This window comes from Pleuronectes platessa, unplaced genomic scaffold (genome assembly GCF_947347685.1).
Source record: "Pleuronectes platessa unplaced genomic scaffold, fPlePla1.1 scaffold_26, whole genome shotgun sequence".
NCBI lineage: Eukaryota > Metazoa > Chordata > Actinopteri > Pleuronectiformes > Pleuronectidae > Pleuronectes > Pleuronectes platessa.
In genome coordinates, this window is record NW_026519116.1 from 2,053,275 (window position 1) to 2,077,266 (window position 23,992).

Sequence of the window (23,992 nt, forward strand, 5' to 3'; positions counted from 1 at the left end):
CCAAGATGCGCAAAAGCGCTGGAAACGGTGAGATAAGCCTATTTTTGCAACTTTGGTTAAAATCTTCAATTTTTCATCACAGATGTGCCCAAGATGCCCAAATGCGCTGGAAACGGTGAGATAAGCCTATTTTTGCAACTTTGGTTAAAATCTTCATTTTTTCATCACACATATGCCCAAGGTGCACAAAAGTGCTGGAAACGGTGAGATAAGCCTAATTTTGCAACAATGTTTAAGGTTTGGAGGTTTCATAGACTAAAGTTGAAAATCAACGGTTTGACTGCCATAATGAAATAGGGTCACTAATCAACGTGTTTTCTCAAAAGGCCTTCAGTCAAATTCCTTGATACTTAAAATGCATACAGTGGATTATAATAATGAAAAAGGATAATTTGAAATCTTGGTTTCAACTCTAAAGGAACTCTTTAAAAAAAAGATTTTAAGTTTTGGAAACCCCAATGAAAAAGTAGCAACTGCACGGTTTTTACTGTCAGATTGGCTCTAAGTGCCAAAAAGTGCTGGAAACGGGGAGATAAGCCTATTTTTGCAACAATGGTTAAAATCTTCAATTTTTCATCACAGATGTGTCCAAGATGCACAAAAGCGCTGGAAACGGTGAGATAAGCCTATTTTTGCAACTTTGGTTAAAATCTTCAATTTTTCATCACAGATGTGCCCAAGATGCACAAAAGCGCTGGAAACGGTGAGATAAGCCTAATTTTGCAACAATGTTTAAGGTTTGGAGGTTTCATAGACTAAAGTTGAAAATCAGTGGTTTGACTGCCATAATGAAATAGGGTCACTAATCAACGTGTTTTCTCAAAAGGCCTTCACTCAATATCCTTGATACTTAAAATGCATACAGTGGATTATAATAATGAAAAAGGATAATTTGAAATCTTGGTTTCAACTCTAAAGGAACTCTTTAAAAAAAAGATTTTAAGTTTTGGAAACCCCAATGAAAAAGTAGCAACTGCACGGTTTCTACTGTCAGATTCGCTCTAAGTGCCAAAAAGTGCTGGAAACGGGGAGATAAGCCTATTTTTGCAACAATGGTTAAAATCTTCAATTTTTCATCACAGATGTGTCCAAGATGCACAAAAGCGCTGGAAACGGTGAGATAAGCCAATTTTTGCAACTTTGGTTAAAATCTTCAATTTTTCATCACAGATGTGCCCAAGATGCACAAAAGCGCTGGAAACGGTGAGATAAGCCTATTTTTGCAACTTTGGTTAAAATCTTCATTTTTTCATCACAGATATGCCCAAGGTGCACAAAAGTGCTGGAAACGGTGAGATAAGCCTAATTTTGCAACAATGTTTAAGGTTTGGAGGTTTCATAGACTAAAGTTGAAAATCAGCGGTTTGACTGCCATAATGAAATAGGGTCACTAATCAACGTGTTTTCTCAAAAGGCCTTCAGTCAAATTCCTTGATACTTAAAATGCATACAGTGGATTATAATAATGAAAAAGGATAATTTGAAATCTTGGTTTCAACTCTAAAGGAACTCTTTAAAAAAAAGATTTTAAGTTTTGGAAACCCCAATGAAAAAGTAGCAACTGCACGGTTTTTACTGTCAGATTGGCTCTAAGTGCCAAAAAGTGCTGGAAACGGGGAGATAGGCCTATTTTTGCAACAATGGTTAAAATCTTCAATTTTTCATCACAGATGTGTCCAAGATGCACAAAAGCGCTGGAAACGGTGAGATAAGCCTATTTTTGCAACTTTGGTTAAAATCTTCAATTTTTCATCACAGATGTGCCCAAGATGCACAAAAGCGCTGGAAACGGTGAGATAAGCCTATTTTTGCAACTTTGGTTAAAATCTTCAATTTTTCATCACAGATGTGCCCAAGATGCGCAAAAGCGCTGGAAACGGTGAGATAAGCCTATTTTTGCAACTTTGGTTAAAATCTTAAATTTTTCATCACAGATGTGCCCAAGATGCCCAAAAGCGCTGGAAACGGTGAGATAAGCCTATTTTTGCAACTTTGGTTAAAATCTTCAATTTTTCATCACAGATGTGCCCAAGATGCACAAAAGCGCTGGAAACGGTGAGATAAGCCTATTTTTGCAACTTTGGTTAAAATCTTAAATTTTTCATCACAGATGTGCCCAAGATGCGCAAAAGCGCTGGAAACGGTGAGATAAGCCTATTTTTGCAACTTTGGTTAAAATCTTAAATTTTTCATCACAGATGTGCCCAAGGTGCGCAAAAGTGCTGCAAACGGTGAGATAAGCCTAATTTTGCAACAATGTTTAAGGTTTGGAGGTTTCATAGACTAAAGTTGAAAATCAGTGGTTTGACTGCCATAATGAAATAGGGTCACTAATCAACGTGTTTTCTCAAAAGGCCTTCACTCAATTTCCTTGATACTTAAAATGCATACAGTGGATTATAATAATGAAAAAGGATAATTTGAAATCTTGGTTTCAACTCTAAAGGAACTCTTTAAAAAAAAGATTTTAAGTTTTGGAAACCCCAATGAAAAAGTAGCAACTGCACGGTTTCTACTGTCAGATTCGCTCTAAGTGCCAAAAAGTGCTGGAAACGGGGAGATAAGCCTATTTTTGCAACAATGGTTAAAATCTTCAATTTTTCATCACAGATGTGTCCAAGATGCACAAAAGCGCTGGAAACGGTGAGATAAGCCTATTTTTGCAACTTTGGTTAAAATCTTCAATTTTTCATCACAGATGTGCCCAAGATGCGCAAAAGTGCTGGAAACGGTGAGATAAGCCTATTTTTGCAACTTTGGTTAAAATCTTCAATTTTTCATCACAGATGTGCCCAAGATGCCCAAATGCGCTGGAAACGGTGAGATAAGCCTATTTTTGCAACTTTGGTTAAAATCTTCATTTTTTCATCACAGATATGCCCAAGGTGCACAAAAGTGCTGGAAACGGTGAGATAAGCCTAATTTTGCAACAATGTTTAAGGTTTGGAGGTTTCATAGACTAAAGTTGAAAATCAACGGTTTGACTGCCATAATGAAATAGGGTCACTAATCAACGTGTTTTCTCAAAAGGCCTTCAGTCAAATTCCTTGATACTTAAAATGCATACAGTGGATTATAATAATGAAAAAGGATAATTTGAAATCTTGGTTTCAACTCTAAAGGAACTCTTTAAAAAAAAGATTTTAAGTTTTGGAAACCCCAATGAAAAAGTAGCAACTGCACGGTTTTTACTGTCAGATTGGCTCTAAGTGCCAAAAAGTGCTGGAAACGGGGAGATAAGCCTATTTTTGCAACAATGGTTAAAATCTTCAATTTTTCATCACAGATGTGTCCAAGATGCACAAAAGCGCTGGAAACGGTGAGATAAGCCTATTTTTGCAACTTTGGTTAAAATCTTCAATTTTTCATCACAGATGTGCCCAAGATGCACAAAAGCGCTGGAAACGGTGAGATAAGCCTATTTTTGCAACTTTGGTTAAAATCTTCAATTTTTCATCACAGATGTGCCCAAGATGCGCAAAAGCGCTGGAAACGGTGAGATAAGCCTATTTTTGCAACTTTGGTTAAAATCTTAAATTTTTCATCACAGATGTGCCCAAGATGCCCAAAAGCGCTGGAAACGGTGAGATAAGCCTATTTTTGCAACTTTGGTTAAAATCTTCAATTTTTCATCACAGATGTGCCCAAGATGCACAAAAGCGCTGGAAACGGTGAGATAAGCCTATTTTTGCAACTTTGGTTAAAATCTTAAATTTTTCATCACAGATGTGCCCAAGATGCGCAAAAGCGCTGGAAACGGTGAGATAAGCCTATTTTTGCAACTTTGGTTAAAATCTTAAATTTTTCATCACAGATGTGCCCAAGGTGCGCAAAAGTGCTGCAAACGGTGAGATAAGCCTAATTTTGCAACAATGTTTAAGGTTTGGAGGTTTCATAGACTAAAGTTGAAAATCAGTGGTTTGACTGCCATAATGAAATAGGGTCACTAATCAACGTGTTTTCTCAAAAGGCCTTCACTCAATTTCCTTGATACTTAAAATGCATACAGTGGATTATAATAATGAAAAAGGATAATTTGAAATCTTGGTTTCAACTCTAAAGGAACTCTTTAAAAAAAAGATTTTAAGTTTTGGAAACCCCAATGAAAAAGTAGCAACTGCACGGTTTCTACTGTCAGATTCGCTCTAAGTGCCAAAAAGTGCTGGAAACGGGGAGATAAGCCTATTTTTGCAACAATGGTTAAAATCTTCAATTTTTCATCACAGATGTGTCCAAGATGCACAAAAGCGCTGGAAACGGTGAGATAAGCCTATTTTTGCAACTTTGGTTAAAATCTTCAATTTTTCATCACAGATGTGCCCAAGATGCACAAAAGCGCTGGAAACGGTGAGATAAGCCTATTTTTGCAACTTTGGTTAAAATCTTCAATTTTTCATCACAGATGTGCCCAAGATGCCCAAAAGCGCTGGAAACGGTGAGATAAGCCTATTTTTGCAACTTTGGTTAAAATCTTAAATTTTTCATCACAGATGTGCCCAAGATGCCCAAAAGCGCTGGAAACGGTGAGATAAGCCTATTTTTGCAACTTTGGTTAAAATCTTCATTTTTTCATCACAGATATGCCCAAGGTGCACAAAAGTGCTGGAAACGGTGAGATAAGCCTAATTTTGCAACAATGTTTAAGGTTTGGAGGTTTCATAGACTAAAGTTGAAAATCAGTGGTTTGACTGCCATAATGAAATAGGGTCACTAATCAACGTGTTTTCTCAAAAGGCCTTCAGTCAAATTCCTTGATACTTAAAATTCATACAGTGGATTATAATAATGAAAAAGGATAATTTGAAATCTTGGTTTCAACTCTAAAGGAACTCTTTAAAAAAAAGATTTTAAGTTTTGGAAACCCCAATGAAAAAGTAGCAACTGCACGGTTTCTACTGTCAGATTGGCTCTAAGTACCAAAAAGAGCTGGAAACGGGGAGACAAGCCTATTTTTGCAACAATGGTTAAAATCTTCAATTTTTCATCACAGATGTGTCCAAGATGCACAAAAGCGCTGGAAACGGTGAGATAAGCCTATTTTTGCAACTTTGGTTAAAATCTTCAATTTTTCATCACAGATGTGCCCAAGATGCACAAAAGCGCTGGAAACGGTGAGATAAGCCTATTTTTGCAACTTTGGTTAAAATCTTCAATTTTTCATCACAGATGTGCCCAAGATGCGCAAAAGCGCTGGAAACGGTGAGATAAGCCTATTTTTGCAACTTTGGTTAAAATCTTCAATTTTTCATCACAGATGTGCCCAAGATGCCCAAAAGCGCTGGAAACGGTGAGATAAGCCTATTTTTGCAACTTTGGTTAAAATCTTAAATTTTTCATCACAGATGTGCCCAAGATGCGCAAAAGCGCTGGAAACGGTGAGATAAGCCTAATTTTGCAACAATGTTTAAGGTTTGGAGGTTTCATAGACTAAAGTTGAAAATCAGTGGTTTGACTGCCATAATGAAATAGGGTCACTAATCAACGTGTTTTCTCAAAAGGCCTTCAGTCAAATTCCTTGATACTTAAAATGCATACAGTGGATTATAATAATGAAAAAGGATAATTTGAATCTTGGTTTCAACTCTAAAGGAACTCTATAAAAAAAAGATTTTAAGTTTTGGAAACCCCAATGAAAAAGTAGCAACTGCACGGTTTCTACTGTCAGATTGGCTCTAAGTGCCAAAAAGTGCTGGAAACGGGGAGATAAGCCTATTTTTGCAACAATGGTTAAAATCTTCAATTTTTCATCACAGATGTGCCCAAGATGCCCAAAAGCGCTGGAAACGGTGAGATAAGCCTATTTTTGCAACTTTGGTTAAAATCTTAAATTTTTCATCACAGATGTGCCCAAGATGCCCAAAAGCGCTGGAAACGGTGAGATAAGCCTATTTTTGCAACTTTGGTTAAAATCTTCATTTTTTCATCACAGATATGCCCAAGGTGCACAAAAGTGCTGGAAACGGTGAGATAAGCCTAATTTTGCAACAATGTTTAAGGTTTGGAGGTTTCATAGACTAAAGTTGAAAATCAGTGGTTTGACTGCCATAATGAAATAGGGTCACTAATCAACGTGTTTTCTCAAAAGGCCTTCAGTCAAATTCCTTGATACTTAAAATTCATACAGTGGATTATAATAATGAAAAAGGATAATTTGAAATCTTGGTTTCAACTCTAAAGGAACTCTTTAAAAAAAAGATTTTAAGTTTTGGAAACCCCAATGAAAAAGTAGCAACTGCACGGTTTCTACTGTCAGATTGGCTCTAAGTACCAAAAAGAGCTGGAAACGGGGAGACAAGCCTATTTTTGCAACTTTGGTTAAAATCTTCAATTTTTCATCACAGATGTGCCCAAGATGCGCAAAAGCGCTGGAAACGGTGAGATAAGCCTATTTTTGCAACTTTGGTTAAAATCTTAAATTTTTCATCACAGATGTGCCCAAGATGCCCAAAAGCGCTGGAAACGGTGAGATAAGCCTATTTTTGCAACTTTGGTTAAAATCTTAAATTTTTCATCACAGATGTGCCCAAGATGCGCAAAAGCGCTGGAAACGGTGAGATAAGCCTATTTTTGCAACTTTGGTTAAAATCTTAAATTTTTCATCACAGATGTGCCCAAGGTGCGCAAAAGTGCTGGAAACGGTGAGATAAGCCTAATTTTGCAACAATGTTTAAGGTTTGGAGGTTTCATAGACTAAAGTTGAAAATCAGTGGTTTGACTGCCATAATGAAATAGGGTCACTAATCAACGTGTTTTCTCAAAAGGCCTTCACTCAATTTCCTTGATACTTAAAATGCATACAGTGGATTATAATAATGAAAAAGGATAATTTGAAATCTTGGTTTCAACTCTAAAGGAACTCTTTAAAAAAAAGATTTTAAGTTTTGGAAACCCCAATGAAAAAGTAGCAACTGCACGGTTTCTACTGTCAGATTCGCTCTAAGTGCCAAAAAGTGCTGGAAACGGGGAGATAAGCCTATTTTTGCAACAATGGTTAAAATCTTCAATTTTTCATCACAGATGTGTCCAAGATGCACAAAAGCGCTGGAAACGGTGAGATAAGCCTATTTTTGCAACTTTGGTTAAAATCTTACATTTTTCATCACAGATGTGCCCAAGATGCCCAAAAGCGCTGGAAACGGTGAGATAAGCCTATTTTTGCAACTTTGGTTAAAATCTTCAATTTTTCATCACAGATGTGCCCAAGATGCACAAAAGCGCTGGAAACGGTGAGATAAGCCTATTTTTGCAACTTTGGTTAAAATCTTCATTTTTTCATCACAGATATGCCCAAGATGCACAAAAGCGCTGGAAACGGTGAGATAAGCCTATTTTTGCAACTTTGGTTAAAATCTTCAATTTTTCATCACAGATGTGCCCAAGATGCGCAAAAGCGCTGGAAACGGTGAGATAAGCCTATTTTTGCAACTTTGGTTAAAATCTTAAATTTTTCATCACAGATGTGCCCAAGATGCCCAAAAGCGCTGGAAACGGTGAGATAAGCCTATTTTTGCAACTTTGGTTAAAATCTTAAATTTTTCATCACAGATGTGCCCAAGATGCGCAAAAGCGCTGGAAACGGTGAGATAAGCCTAATTTTGCAACAATGTTTAAGGTTTGGAGGTTTCATAGACTAAAGTTGAAAATCAGTGGTTTGACTGCCATAATGAAATAGGGTCACTAATCAACGTGTTTTCTCAAAAGGCCTTCAGTCAAATTCCTTGATACTTAAAATGCATACAGTGGATTATAATAATGAAAAAGGATAATTTGAATCTTGGTTTCAACTCTAAAGGAACTCTATAAAAAAAAGATTTTAAGTTTTGGAAACCCCAATGAAAAAGTAGCAACTGCACGGTTTCTACTGTCAGATTGGCTCTAAGTGCCAAAAAGTGCTGGAAACGGGGAGATAAGCCTATTTTTGCAACAATGGTTAAAATCTTCAATTTTTCATCACAGATGTGCCCAAGATGCCCAAAAGCGCTGGAAACGGTGAGATAAGCCTATTTTTGCAACTTTGGTTAAAATCTTAAATTTTTCATCACAGATGTGCCCAAGATGCCCAAAAGCGCTGGAAACGGTGAGATAAGCCTATTTTTGCAACTTTGGTTAAAATCTTCATTTTTTCATCACAGATATGCCCAAGGTGCACAAAAGTGCTGGAAACGGTGAGATAAGCCTAATTTTGCAACAATGTTTAAGGTTTGGAGGTTTCATAGACTAAAGTTGAAAATCAGTGGTTTGACTGCCATAATGAAATAGGGTCACTAATCAACGTGTTTTCTCAAAAGGCCTTCAGTCAAATTCCTTGATACTTAAAATTCATACAGTGGATTATAATAATGAAAAAGGATAATTTGAAATCTTGGTTTCAACTCTAAAGGAACTCTTTAAAAAAAAGATTTTAAGTTTTGGAAACCCCAATGAAAAAGTAGCAACTGCACGGTTTCTACTGTCAGATTGGCTCTAAGTACCAAAAAGAGCTGGAAACGGGGAGACAAGCCTATTTTTGCAACTTTGGTTAAAATCTTCAATTTTTCATCACAGATGTGCCCAAGATGCGCAAAAGCGCTGGAAACGGTGAGATAAGCCTATTTTTGCAACTTTGGTTAAAATCTTAAATTTTTCATCACAGATGTGCCCAAGATGCCCAAAAGCGCTGGAAACGGTGAGATAAGCCTATTTTTGCAACTTTGGTTAAAATCTTAAATTTTTCATCACAGATGTGCCCAAGATGCGCAAAAGCGCTGGAAACGGTGAGATAAGCCTATTTTTGCAACTTTGGTTAAAATCTTAAATTTTTCATCACAGATGTGCCCAAGGTGCGCAAAAGTGCTGGAAACGGTGAGATAAGCCTAATTTTGCAACAATGTTTAAGGTTTGGAGGTTTCATAGACTAAAGTTGAAAATCAGTGGTTTGACTGCCATAATGAAATAGGGTCACTAATCAACGTGTTTTCTCAAAAGGCCTTCACTCAATTTCCTTGATACTTAAAATGCATACAGTGGATTATAATAATGAAAAAGGATAATTTGAAATCTTGGTTTCAACTCTAAAGGAACTCTTTAAAAAAAAGATTTTAAGTTTTGGAAACCCCAATGAAAAAGTAGCAACTGCACGGTTTCTACTGTCAGATTCGCTCTAAGTGCCAAAAAGTGCTGGAAACGGGGAGATAAGCCTATTTTTGCAACAATGGTTAAAATCTTCAATTTTTCATCACAGATGTGTCCAAGATGCACAAAAGCGCTGGAAACGGTGAGATAAGCCTATTTTTGCAACTTTGGTTAAAATCTTACATTTTTCATCACAGATGTGCCCAAGATGCCCAAAAGCGCTGGAAACGGTGAGATAAGCCTATTTTTGCAACTTTGGTTAAAATCTTCAATTTTTCATCACAGATGTGCCCAAGATGCACAAAAGCGCTGGAAACGGTGAGATAAGCCTATTTTTGCAACTTTGGTTAAAATCTTCATTTTTTCATCACAGATATGCCCAAGGTGCACAAAAGTGCTGGAAACGGTGAGATAAGCCTAATTTTGCAACAATGTTTAAGGTTTGGAGGTTTCATAGACTAAAGTTGAAAATCAGCGGTTTGACTGCCATAATGAAATAGGGTCACTAATCAACGTGTTTTCTCAAAAGGCCTTCAGTCAAATTCCTTGATACTTAAAATGCATACAGTGGATTATAATAATGAAAAAGGATAATTTGAAATCTTGGTTTCAACTCTAAAGGAACTCTTTAAAAAAAAGATTTTAAGTTTTGGAAACCCCAATGAAAAAGTAGCAACTGCACGGTTTTTACTGTCAGATTGGCTCTAAGTGCCAAAAAGTGCTGGAAACGGGGAGATAGGCCTATTTTTGCAACAATGGTTAAAATCTTCAATTTTTCATCACAGATGTGTCCAAGATGCACAAAAGCGCTGGAAACGGTGAGATAAGCCTATTTTTGCAACTTTGGTTAAAATCTTCAATTTTTCATCACAGATGTGCCCAAGATGCACAAAAGCGCTGGAAACGGTGAGATAAGCCTATTTTTGCAACTTTGGTTAAAATCTTCAATTTTTCATCACAGATGTGCCCAAGATGCGCAAAAGCGCTGGAAACGGTGAGATAAGCCTAATTTTGCAACAATGTTTAAGGTTTGGAGGTTTCATAGACTAAAGTTGAAAATCAGTGGTTTGACTGCCATAATGAAATAGGGTCACTAATCAACGTGTTTTCTCAAAAGGCCTTCAGTCAAATTCCTTGATACTTAAAATGCATACAGTGGATTATAATAATGAAAAAGGATAATTTGAAATCTTGGTTTCAACTCTAAAGGAACTCTATAAAAAAAAGATTTTAAGTTTTGGAAACCCCAATGAAAAAGTAGCAACTGCACGGTTTCTACTGTCAGATTGGCTCTAAGTGCCAAAAAGTGCTGGAAACGGGGAGATAAGCCTATTTTTGCAACAATGGTTAAAATCTTCAATTTTTCATCACAGATGTGCCCAAGATGCACAAAAGCGCTGGAAACGGTGAGATAAGCCTATTTTTGCAACTTTGGTTAAAATCTTCAATTTTTCATCACAGATGTGCCCAAGATGCACAAAAGCGCTGGAAACGGTGAGATAAGCCTATTTTTGCAACTTTGGTTAAAATCTTCAATTTTTCATCACAGATGTGCCCAAGATGCACAAAAGCGCTGGAAACGGTGAGATAAGCCTATTTTTGCAACTTTGGTTAAAATCTTCAATTTTTCATCACAGATGTGCCCAAGATGCGCAAAAGCGCTGGAAACGTTGAGATAAGCCTATTTTTGCAACTTTGGTTAAAATCTTCAATTTTTCATCACAGATGTGCCCAAGATGCCCAAAAGCGCTGGAAACGGTGAGATAAGCCTATTTTTGCAACTTTGGTTAAAATCTTCAATTTTTCATCACAGATGTGCCCAAGGTGCACAAAAGTGCTGGAAACGGTGAGATAAGCCTAATTTTGCAACAATGTTTAAGGTTTGGAGGTTTCATAGACTAAAGTTGAAAATCAGTGGTTTGACTGCCATAATGAAATAGGGTCACTAATCAACGTGTTTTCTCAAAAGGCCTTCAGTCAAATTCCTTGATACTTAAAATGCATACAGTGGATTATAATAACGAAAAAGGATAATTTGAAATCTTGGTTTCAACTCTAAAGGAACTCTTTAAAAAAAAGATTTTAAGTTTTGGAAACCCCAATGAAAAAGTAGCAACTGCACGGTTTCTACTGTCAGATTGGCTCTAAGTGCCAAAAAGTGCTGGAAACGGGGAGATACGCCTATTTTTGCAACAATGGTTAAAATCTTCAATTTTTCATCACAGATGTGTCCAAGATGCCCAAAAGCGCTGGAAACGGTGAGATAAGCCTAATTTTGCAACTTTGGTTGAAATCTTCAATTTTTCATCACAGATGTGCCCAAGATGCACAAAAGCGCTGGAAACGGTGAGATAAGCCTATTTTTGCAACTTTGGTTAAAATCTTCAATTTTTCATCACAGATGTGCCCAAGATGCGCAAAAGCGCTGGAAACGGTGAGATAAGCCTATTTTTGCAACTTTGGTTAAAATCTTAAATTTTTCATCACAGATGTGCCCAAGATGCCCAAAAGCGCTGGAAACGGTGAGATAAGCCTATTTTTGCAACTTTGGTTAAAATCTTCAATTTTTCATCACAGATGTGCCCAAGATGCGCAAAAGCGCTGGAAACGGTGAGATAAGCCTATTTTTGCAACTTTGGTTAAAATTTTAAATTTTTCATCACAGATGTGCCCAAGATGCCCAAAAGCGCTGGAAACGGTGAGATAAGCCTATTTTTGCAACTTTGGTTAAAATCTTCAATTTTTCATCACAGATGTGCCCAAGATGCGCAAAAGCGCTGGAAACGGTGAGATAAGCCTATTTTTGCAACTTTGGTTAAAATTTTAAATTTTTCATCACAGATGTGCCCAAGATGCCCAAAAGCGCTGGAAACGGTGAGATAAGCCTATTTTTGCAACTTTGGTTAAAATCTTCAATTTTTCATCACAGATGTGCCCAAGATGCGCAAAAGCGCTGGAAACGTTGAGATAAGCCTATTTTTGCAACTTTGGTTAAAATCTTCAATTTTTCATCACAGATGTGCCCAAGATGCCCAAAAGCGCTGGAAACGGTGAGATAAGCCTATTTTTGCAACTTTGGTTAAAATCTTCAATTTTTCATCACAGATGTGCCCAAGGTGCACAAAAGTGCTGGAAACGGTGAGATAAGCCTAATTTTGCAACAATGTTTAAGGTTTGGAGGTTTCATAGACTAAAGTTGAAAATCAGTGGTTTGACTGCCATAATGAAATAGGGTCACTAATCAACGTGTTTTCTCAAAAGGCCTTCAGTCAAATTCCTTGATACTTAAAATGCATACAGTGGATTATAATAACGAAAAAGGATAATTTGAAATCTTGGTTTCAACTCTAAAGGAACTCTTTAAAAAAAAGATTTTAAGTTTTGGAAACCCCAATGAAAAAGTAGCAACTGCACGGTTTCTACTGTCAGATTGGCTCTAAGTGCCAAAAAGTGCTGGAAACGGGGAGATACGCCTATTTTTGCAACAATGGTTAAAATCTTCAATTTTTCATCACAGATGTGTCCAAGATGCCCAAAAGCGCTGGAAACGGTGAGATAAGCCTAATTTTGCAACTTTGGTTGAAATCTTCAATTTTTCATCACAGATGTGCCCAAGATGCACAAAAGCGCTGGAAACGGTGAGATAAGCCTATTTTTGCAACTTTGGTTAAAATCTTCAATTTTTCATCACAGATGTGCCCAAGATGCGCAAAAGCGCTGGAAACGGTGAGATAAGCCTATTTTTGCAACTTTGGTTAAAATCTTAAATTTTTCATCACAGATGTGCCCAAGATGCCCAAAAGCGCTGGAAACGGTGAGATAAGCCTATTTTTGCAACTTTGGTTAAAATCTTCAATTTTTCATCACAGATGTGCCCAAGATGCGCAAAAGCGCTGGAAACGGTGAGATAAGCCTATTTTTGCAACTTTGGTTAAAATTTTAAATTTTTCATCACAGATGTGCCCAAGATGCCCAAAAGCGCTGGAAACGGTGAGATAAGCCTATTTTTGCAACTTTGGTTAAAATCTTCATTTTTTCATCATAGATATGCCCAAGGTGCGCAAAAGTGCTGGAAACGGTGAGATAAGCCTAATTTTGCAACAATGTTTAAAGTTTGGAGGTTTCATAGACTAAAGTTGAAAATCAGTGGTTTGACTGCCATAATGAAATAGGGTCACTAATCAACGTGTTTTCTCAAAAGGCCTTCAGTCAAATTCCTTGATACTTAAAATGCATACAGTGGATTATAATAATGAAAAAGGATAATTTGAAATCTTGGTTTCAACTCTAAAGGAACTCTTTAAAAAAAAGATTTTAAGTTTTGGAAACCCCAATGAAAAAGTAGCAACTGCACGGTTTCTACTGTCAGATTGGCTCTAAGTGCCAAAAAGTGCTGGAAACGGGGAGATAAGCCTATTTTTGCAACAATGGTTAAAATCTTCAATTTTTCATCACAGATGTGTCCAAGATGCACAAAAGCGCTGGAAACGGTGAGATAAGCCTATTTTTGCAACTTTGGTTAAAATCTTCAATTTTTCATCACAGATGTGCCCAAGATGCACAAAAGCGCTGGAAACGGTGAGATAAGCCTATTTTTGCAACTTTGGTTAAAATCTTCAATTTTTCATCACAGATGTGCCCAAGATGCGCAAAAGCGCTGGAAACGGTGAGATAAGCCTATTTTTGCAACTTTGGTTAAAATTTTAAATTTTTCATCACAGATGTGCCCAAGATGCCCAAAAGCGCTGGAAACGGGGAGATACGCCTATTTTTGCAACAATGGTTAAAATCTTCAATTTTTCATCACAGATGTGTCCAAGATGCACAAAAGCGCTGGAAACGGTGAGATAAGCCTATTTTTGCAACTTTGGTTGAAATCTTCAATTTTTCATCACAGATGTGCCCAAGATGCACAAAAGCGCTGGAAACGGTGAGATAAGCCTTTTTTTGCAACTTTGGTTAAAATCTTCAATTTTTCATCACAGATGTGCCCAAGATGCGCAAAAGCGCTGGAAACGGTGAGATAAGCCTATTTTTGCAACTTTGGTTAAAATCTTCATTTTTTCATCACAGATATGCCCAAGGTGCACAAAAGTGCTGGAAACGGTGAGATAAGCCTAATTTTGCAACAATGTTTAAGGTTTGGAGGTTTCATAGACTAAAGTTGAAAATCAGCGGTTTGACTGCCATAATGAAATAGGGTCACTAATCAACGTGTTTTCTCAAAAGGCCTTCAGTCAAATTCCCTGATACTTAAAATGCATACAGTGGATTATAATAATGAAAAAGGATAATTTGAAATCTTGGTTTCAACTCTAAAGGAACTCTTTAAAAAAAAGATTTTAAGTTTTGGAAACCCCAATGAAAAAGTAGCAACTGCACGGTTTCTACTGTCAGATTGGCTCTAAGTGCCAAAAAGAGCTGGAAACGGGGAGATAAGCCTATTTTTGCAACAATGGTTAAAATCTTCAATTTTTCATCACAGATGTGTCCAAGATGCACAAAAGCGCTGGAAACGGTGAGATAAGCCTATTTTTGCAACTTTGGTTAAAATCTTCAATTTTTCATCACAGATGTGCCCAAGATGCACAAAAGCGCTGGAAACGGTGAGATAAGCCTATTTTTGCAACTTTGTTTAAAATCTTCAATTTTTCATCACAGATGTGCCCAAGATGCACAAAAGCGCTGGAAACGGTGAGATAAGCCTATTTTTGCAACTTTGGTTAAAATCTTCATTTTTTCATCACAGATATGCCCAAGGTGCACAAAAGTGCTGGAAACGGTGAGATATGCCTAATTTTGCAACAATGTTTAAGGTTTGGAGGTTTCATAGACTAAAGTTGAAAATCAGTGGTTTGACTGACATAATGAAATAGGGTCACTAATCAACGTGTTTTCTCAAAAGGCCTTCAGTCAAATTCCTTGATACTTAAAATGCATACAGTGGATTATAATAATGAAAAAGGATAATTTGAAATCTTGGTTTCAACTCTAAAGGAACTCTTTAAAAAAAAGATTTTAAGTTTTGGAAACCCCAATGAAAAAGTAGCAACTGCACGGTTTCTACTGTCAGATTCGCTCTAAGTGCCAAAAAGTGCTGGAAACGGGGAGATAAGCCTATTTTTGCAACTTTGGTTAAAATCTTCAATTTTTCATCACAGATGTGCCCAAGATGCACAAAAGCGCTGGAAACGGTGAGATAAGCCTATTTTTGCAACTTTGGTTAAAATCTTCAATTTTTCATCACAGATGTGCCCAAGATGCGCAAAAGCGCTGGAAACGGTGAGATAAGCCTATTTTTGCAACTTTGGTTAAAATCTTCATTTTTTCATCACAGATATGCCCAAGGTGCACAAAAGTGCTGGAAACGGTGAGATAAGCCTAATTTTGCAACAATGTTTAAGGTTTGGAGGTTTCATAGACTAAAGTTGAAAATCAGTGGTTTGACTGCCATAATGAAATAGGGTCACTAATCAACGTGTTTTCTCAAAAGGCCTTCAGTCAAATTCCTTGATACTTAAAATGCATACAGTGGATTATAATAATGAAAAAGGATAATTTGAAATCTTGGTTTCAACTCTAAAGGAACTCTTTAAAAAAAAGATTTTAAGTTTTGGAAACCCCAATGAAAAAGTAGCAACTGCACGGTTTCTACTGTCAGATTCGCTCTAAGTGCCAAAAAGTGCTGGAAACGGGGAGATAAGCCTATTTTTGCAACTTTGGTTAAAATCTTCAATTTTTCATCACAGATGTGCCCAAGATGCACAAAAGCGCTGGAAACGGTGAGATAAGCCTATTTTTGCAACTTTGGTTAAAATCTTCAATTTTTCATCACAGATGTGCCCAAGATGCGCAAAAGCGCTGGAAACGGTGAGATAAGCCTATTTTTGCAACTTTGGTTAAAATCTTCATTTTTTCATCACAGATATGCCCAAGGTGCACAAAAGTGCTGGAAACGGTGAGATAAGCCTAATTTTGCAACAATGTTTAAGGTTTGGAGGTTTCATAGACTAAAGTTGAAAATCAGTGGTTTGACTGCCATAATGAAATAGGGTCACTAATCAACGTGTTTTCTCAAAAGGCCTTCAGTCAAATTCCTTGATTCTTAAAATGCATACAGTGGATTATAATAATGAAAAAGGATAATTTGAAATCTTGGTTTCAACTCTAAAGGAACTCTTTAAAAAAAAGATTTTAAGTTTTGGAAACCCCAATGAAAAAGTAGCAACTGCACGGTTTCTACTGTCAGATTGGCTCTAAGTGCCAAAAAGAGCTGGAAACGGGGAGATAAGCCTATTTTTGCAACAATGGTTAAAATCTTCAATTTTTCATCACAGATGTGTCCAAGATGCACAAAAGCGCTGGAAACGGTGAGATAAGCCTATTTTTGCAACTTTGGTTAAAATCTTCAATTTTTCATCACAGATGTGCCCAAGATGCACAAAAGCGCTGGAAACGGTGAGATAAGCCTATTTTTGCAACTTTGGTTAAAATCTTCATTTTTTCATCACAGATATGCCCAAGGTGCACGAAAGTGCTGGAAACGGTGAGATAAGCCTAATTTTGCAACAATGTTTAAGGTTTGGAGGTTTCATAGACTAAAGTTGAAAATCAGCGGTTTGACTGCCATAATGAAATAGGGTCACTAATCAACGTGTTTTCTCAAAAGGCCTTCAGTCAAATTCCTTGATACTTAAAATGCATACAGTGGATTATAATAATGAAAAAGGATAATTTGAAATCTTGGTTTCAACTTTAAAGGAACTCTTTAAAAAAAAGATTTTAAGTTTTGGAAACCCCAATGAAAAAGTAGCAACTGCACGGTTTTTACTGTCAGATTGGCTCTAAGTGCCAAAAAGTGCTGGAAACGGGGAGATAGGCCTATTTTTGCAACAATGGTTAAAATCTTCAATTTTTCATCACAGATGTGTCCAAGATGCACAAAAGCGCTGGAAACGGTGAGATAAGCCTATTTTTGCAACTTTGGTTAAAATCTTCAATTTTTCATCACAGATGTGCCCAAGATGCACAAAAGCGCTGGAAACGGTGAGATAAGCCTATTTTTGCAACTTTGGTTAAAATCTTCAATTTTTCATCACAGATGTGCCCAAGATGCGCAAAAGCGCTGGAAACGGTGAGATAAGCCTATTTTTGCAACTTTGGTTAAAATCTTAAATTTTTCATCACAGATGTGCCCAAGATGCCCAAAAGCGCTGGAAACGGTGAGATAAGCCTATTTTTGCAACTTTGGTTAAAATCTTCAATTTTTCATCACAGATGTGCCCAAGATGCACAAAAGCGCTGGAAACGGTGAGATAAGCCTATTTTTGCAACTTTGGTTAAAATCTTAAATTTTTCATCACAGATGTGCCCAAGATGCGCAAAAGCGCTGGAAACGGTGAGATAAGCCTATTTTTGCAACTTTGGTTAAAATCTTAAATTTTTCATCACAGATGTGCCCAAGGTGCGCAAAAGTGCTGGAAACGGTGAGATAAGCCTAATTTTGCAACAATGTTTAAGGTTTGGAGGTTTCATAGACTAAAGTTGAAAATCAGTGGTTTGACTGCCATAATGAAATAGGGTCACTAATCAACGTGTTTTCTCAAAAGGCCTTCACTCAATTTCCTTGATACTTAAAATGCATACAGTGGATTATAATAATGAAAAAGGATAATTTGAAATCTTGGTTTCAACTCTAAAGGAACTCTTTAAAAAAAAGATTTTAAGTTTTGGAAACCCCAATGAAAAAGTAGCAACTGCACGGTTTCTACTGTCAGATTGGCTCTAAGTGCCAAAAAGTGCTGGAAACGGGGAGATAAGCCTATTTTTGCAACAATGGTTAAAATCTTCAATTTTTCATCACAGATGTGTCCAAGATGCACAAAAGCGCTGGAAACGGTGAGATAAGCCTATTTTTGCAACTTTGGTTAAAATCTTCAATTTTTCATCACAGATGTGCCCAAGATGCACAAAAGCGCTGGAAACGGTGAGATAAGCCTATTTTTGCAACTTTGGTTAAAATCTTCAATTTTTCATCACAGATGTGCCCAAGATGCCCAAAAGCGCTGGAAACGGTGAGATAAGCCTATTTTTGCAACTTTGGTTAAAATCTTAAATTTTTCATCACAGATGTGCCCAAGATGCCCAAAAGCGCTGGAAACGGTGAGATAAGCCTATTTTTGCAACTTTGGTTAAAATCTTCATTTTTTCATCACAGATATGCCCAAGGTGCACAAAAGTGCTGGAAACGGTGAGATAAGCCTAATTTTGCAACAATGTTTAAGGTTTGGAGGTTTCATAGACTAAAGTTGAAAATCAGTGGTTTGACTGCCATAATGAAATAGGGTCACTAATCAACGTGTTTTCTCAAAAGGCCTTCAGTCAAATTCCTTGATACTTAAAATTCATACAGTGGATTATAATAATGAAAAAGGATAATTTGAAATCTTGGTTTCAACTCTAAAGGAACTCTTTAAAAAAAAGATTTTAAGTTTTGGAAACCCCAATGAAAAAGTAGCAACTGCACGGTTTCTACTGTCAGATTGGCTCTAAGTGCCAAAAAGAGCTGGAAACGGGGAGACAAGCCTATTTTTGCAACAATGGTTAAAATCTTCAATTTTTCATCACAGATGTGTCCAAGATGCGCAAAAGCGCTGGAAACGGTGAGATAAGCCTATTTTTGCAACTTTGGTTAAAATCTTAAATTTTTCATCACAGATGTGCCCAAGATGCGCAAAAGCGCTGGAAACGGTGAGATAAGCCTATTTTTGCAACTTTGGTTAAAATCTTAAATTTTTCATCACAGATGTGCCCAAGGTGCGCAAAAGTGCTGGAAACGGTGAGATAAGCCTAATTTTGCAACAATGTTTAAGGTTTGGAGGTTTCATAGACTAAAGTTGAAAATCAGTGGTTTGACTGCCATAATGAAATAGGGTCACTAATCAACGTGTTTTCTCAAAAGGCCTTCAGTCAAATTCCTTGATACTTAAAATGCATACAGTGGATTATAATAATGAAAAAGGATAATTTGAAATCTTGGTTTCAACTCTAAAGGAACTCTTTAAAAAAAAGATTTTAAGTTTTGGAAACCCCAATGAAAAAGTAGCAACTGCACGGTTTCTACTGTCAGATTCGCTCTAAGTGCCAAAAAGTGCTGGAAACGGGGAGATAAGCCTATTTTTGCAACAATGGTTAAAATCTTCAATTTTTCATCACAGATGTGTCCAAGATGCACAAAAGCGCTGGAAACGGTGAGATAAGCCTATTTTTGCAACTTTGGTTAAAATCTTCAATTTTTCATCACAGATGTGCCCAAGATGCACAAAAGCGCTGGAAACGGTGAGATAAGCCTATTTTTGCAACTTTGGTTAAAATCTTCAATTTTTCATCACAGATGTGCCCAAGATGCGCAAAAGCGCTGGAAACGGTGAGATAAGCCTATTTTTGCAACTTTGGTTAAAATCTTAAATTTTTCATCACAGATGTGCCCAAGGTGCGCAAAAGTGCTGGAAACGGTGAGATAAGCCTAATTTTGCAACAATGTTTAAGGTTTGGAGGTTTCATAGACTAAAGTTGAAAATCAGTGGTTTGACTGCCATAATGAAATAGGGTCACTAATCAACGTGTTTTGTCAAAAGGCCTTCACTCAATTTCCTTGATACTTAAAATGCATACAGTGGATTATAATAATGAAAAAGGATAATTTGAAATCTTGGTTTCAACTCTAAAGGAACTCTTTAAAAAAAAGATTTTAAGTTTTGGAAACCCCAATGAAAAAGTAGCAACTGCACGGTTTCTACTGTCAGATTCGCTCTAAGTGCCAAAAAGTGCTGGAAACGGGGAGATAAGCCTATTTTTGCAACAATGGTTAAAATCTTCAATTTTTCATCACAGATGTGCCCAAGATGCACAAAAGCGCTGGAAACGGTGAGATAAGCCTATTTTTGCAACTTTGGTTAAAATCTTCAATGTTTCATCACAGATGTGCCCAAGATGCGCAAAAGCGCTGGAAACGGTGAGATAAGCCTATTTTTGCAACTTTGGTTAAAATCTTCAATTTTTCATCACAGATGTGCCCAAGATGCCCAAATGCGCTGGAAACGGTGAGATAAGCCTATTTTTGCAACTTTGGTTAAAATCTTCATTTTTTCATCACAGATATGCCCAAGGTGCACAAAAGTGCTGGAAACGGTGAGATAAGCCTAATTTTGCAACAATGTTTAAGGTTTGGAGGTTTCATAGACTAAAGTTGAAAATCAGTGGTTTGACTGCCATAATGAAATAGGGTCACTAATCAACGTGTTTTCTCAAAAGGCCTTCACTCAATTTCCTTGATACTTAAAATGCATACAGTGGATTATAATAATGAAAAAGGATAATTTGAAATCTTGGTTTCAACTCTAAAGGAACTCTTTAAAAAAAAGATTTTAAGTTTTGGAAACCCCAATGAAAAAGTAGCAACTGCACGGTTTTTACTGTCAGATTGGCTCTAAGTGCCAAAAAGTGCTGGAAACGGGGAGATAAGCCTATTTTTGCAACAATGGTTAAAATCTTCAATTTTTCATCACAGATGTGTCCAAGATGCACAAAAGCGCTGGAAATGGTGAGATAAGCCTATTTTTGCAACTTTGGTTAAAATCTTCAATTTTTCATCACAGATGTGCCCAAGATGCACAAAAGCGCTGGAAACGGTGAGATAAGCCTATTTTTGCAACTTTGGTTAAAATCTTCATTTTTTCATCACAGATATGCTCAAGGTGCACAAAAGTGCTGGAAACGGTGAGATAAGCCTAATTTTGCAACAATGTTTAAGGTTTGGAGGTTTCATAGACTAAAGTTGAAAATCAGCGGTTTGACTGCCATAATGAAATAGGGTCACTAATCAACGTGTTTTCTCAAAAGGCCTTCAGTCAAATTCCTTGATACTTAAAATGCATACAGTGGATTATAATAATGAAAAAGGATAATTTGAAATCTTGGTTTCAACTCTAAAGGAACTCTTTAAAAAAAAGATTTTAAGTTTTGGAAACCCCAATGAAAAAGTAGCAACTGCACGGTTTTTACTGTCAGATTGGCTCTAAGTGCCAAAAAGTGCTGGAAACGGGGAGATAGGCCTATTTTTGCAACAATGGTTAAAATCTTCAATTTTTCATCACAGATGTGTCCAAGATGCACAAAAGCGCTGGAAACGGTGAGATAAGCCTATTTTTGCAAATTTGGTTAAAATCTTCAATTTTTCATCACAGATGTGCCCAAGATGCACAAAAGCGCTGGAAACGGTGAGATAAGCCTATTTTTGCAACTTTGGTTAAAATCTTCAATTTTTCATCACAGATGTGCCCAAGATGCGCAAAAGCGCTGGAAACGGTGAGATAAGCCTATTTTTGCAACTTTGGTTAAAATCTTAAATTTTTCATCACAGATGTGCCCAAGATGCCCAAAAGCGCTGGAAACGGTGAGATAAGCCTATTTTTGCAACTTTGGTTAAAATCTTCAATTTTTCATCACAGATGTGCCCAAGATGCACAAAAGCGCTGGAAACGGTGAGATAAGCCTATTTTTGCAACTTTGGTTAAAATCTTCAATTTTTCATCACAGATGTGCCCAAGATGCGCAAAAGCGCTGGAAACGGTGAGATAAGCCTATTTTTGCAACTTTGGTTAAAATCTTCAATTTTTCATCACAGATGTGCCCAAGATGCCCAAAAGCGCTGGAAACGGTGAGATAAGCCTATTTTTGCAACTTTGGTTAAAATCTTCAATTTTTCATCACAGATGTGCCCAAGATGCACAAAAGCGCTGGAAACGGTGAGATAAGCCTATTTTTGCAACTTTGGTTAAAGTCTTCATTTTTTCATCACAGATATGCCCAAGGTGCACAAAAGTGCTGGAAACGGTGAGATAAGCCTAATTTTGCAACAATGTTTAAGGTTTGGAGGTTTCATAGACTAAAGTTGAAAATCAGTGGTTTGGCTGCCATAATGAAATAGGGTCACTAATCAACGTGTTTTCTCAAAAGGCCTTCAGTCAAATTCCTTGATACTTAAAATGCATACAGTGGATTATAATAATGAAAAAGGATAATTTGAAATCTTGGTTTCAACTCTAAAGGAACTCTTTAAAAAAAAGATTTTACGTTTTGGAAACCCCAATGAAAAAGTAGCAACTGCACGGTTTCTACTGTCAGATTCGCTCTAAGTGCCAAAAAGTGTTGGAAACGGGGAGATAAGCCTATTTTTGCAACAATGGTTAAAATCTTCAATTTTTCATCACAGATGTGTCCAAGATGCACAAAAGCGCTGGAAACGGTGAGATAAGCCTATTTTTGCAACTTTGGTTAAAATCTTCAATTTTTCATCACAGATGTGCCCAAGATGCACAAAAGCGCTGGAAACGGTGAGATAAGCCTATTTTTGCAACTTTGGTTAAAATCTTCAATTTTTCATCACAGATGTGCCCAAGATGCGCAAAAGCGCTGGAAACGGTGAGATAAGCCTATTTTTGCAACTTTGGTTAAAATCTTAAATTTTTCATCACAGATGTGCGCAAGATGCTCAAAAGCGCTGGAAACGGGGAGATAAGCCTATTTTTGCAACAATGGTTAAAATCTTCAATTTTTCATCACAGATGTGCCCAAGATGCACAAAAGCGCTGGAAACGGTGAGATAAGCCTATTTTTGCAACTTTGGTTAAAATCTTCAATTTTTCATCACAGATGTGCCCAAGATGCACAAAAGCGCTGGAAACGGTGAGATAAGCCTATTTTTGCAACTTTGGTTAAAATCTTCAATTTTTCATCACAGATGTGCCCAAGATGCGCAAAAGCGCTGGAAACGGTGAGATAAGCCTATTTTTGCAACTTTGGTTAAAATCTTCAATTTTTCATCACAGATGTGCCCAAGATGCCCAAAAGCGCTGGAAACGGTGAGATAAGCCTATTTTTGCAACTTTGGTTAAAATCTTCAATTTTTCATCACAGATGTGCCCAAGATGCACAAAAGCGCTGGAAACGGTGAGATAAGCCTATTTTTGCAACTTTGGTTAAAATCTTCATTTTTTCATCACAGATATGCCCAAGGTGCACAAAAGTGCTGGAAACGGTGAGATAAGCCTAATTTTGCAACAATGTTTAAGGTTTGGAGGTTTCATAGACTAAAGTTGAAAATCAGTGGTTTGACTGCCATAATGAAATAGGGTCACTAATCAACGTGTTTTCTCAAAAGGCCTTCACTCAATTTCCTTGATACTTAAAATGCATACAGTGGATTATAATAATGAAAAAGGATAATTTGAAATCTTGGTTTCAACTCTAAAGGAACTCTTTAAAAAAAAGATTTTAAGTTTTGGAAACCCCAATGAAAAAGTAGCAACTGCACGGTTTCTATTGTCAGATTCGCTCTAAGTGCCAAAAAGTGCTGGAAACGGGGAGATAAGCCTATTTTTGCAACAATGGTTAAAATCTTCAATTTTTCATCACAGATGTGCCCAAGATGCACAAAAGCGCTGGAAACGGTGAGATAAGCCTATTTTTGCAACTTTGGTTAAAATCTTCAATTTTTCATCACAGATGTGCCCAAGATGCGCAAAAGCGCTGGAAACGGTGAGATAAGCCTATTTTTGCAACTTTGGTTAAAATCTTCAATTTTTCATCACAGATGTGCCCAAGATGCGCAAAAGCGCTGGAAACGGTGAGATAAGCCTATTTTTGCAACTTTGGTTAAAATCTTAAATTTTTCATCACAGATGTGCCCAAGATGCCCAAAAGCGCTGGAAACGGTGAGATAAGCCTATTTTTGCAACTTTGGTTAAAATCTTCAATTTTTCATCACAGATGTGCCCAAGATGCACAAAAGCGCTGGAAACGGTGAGATAAGCCTATTTTT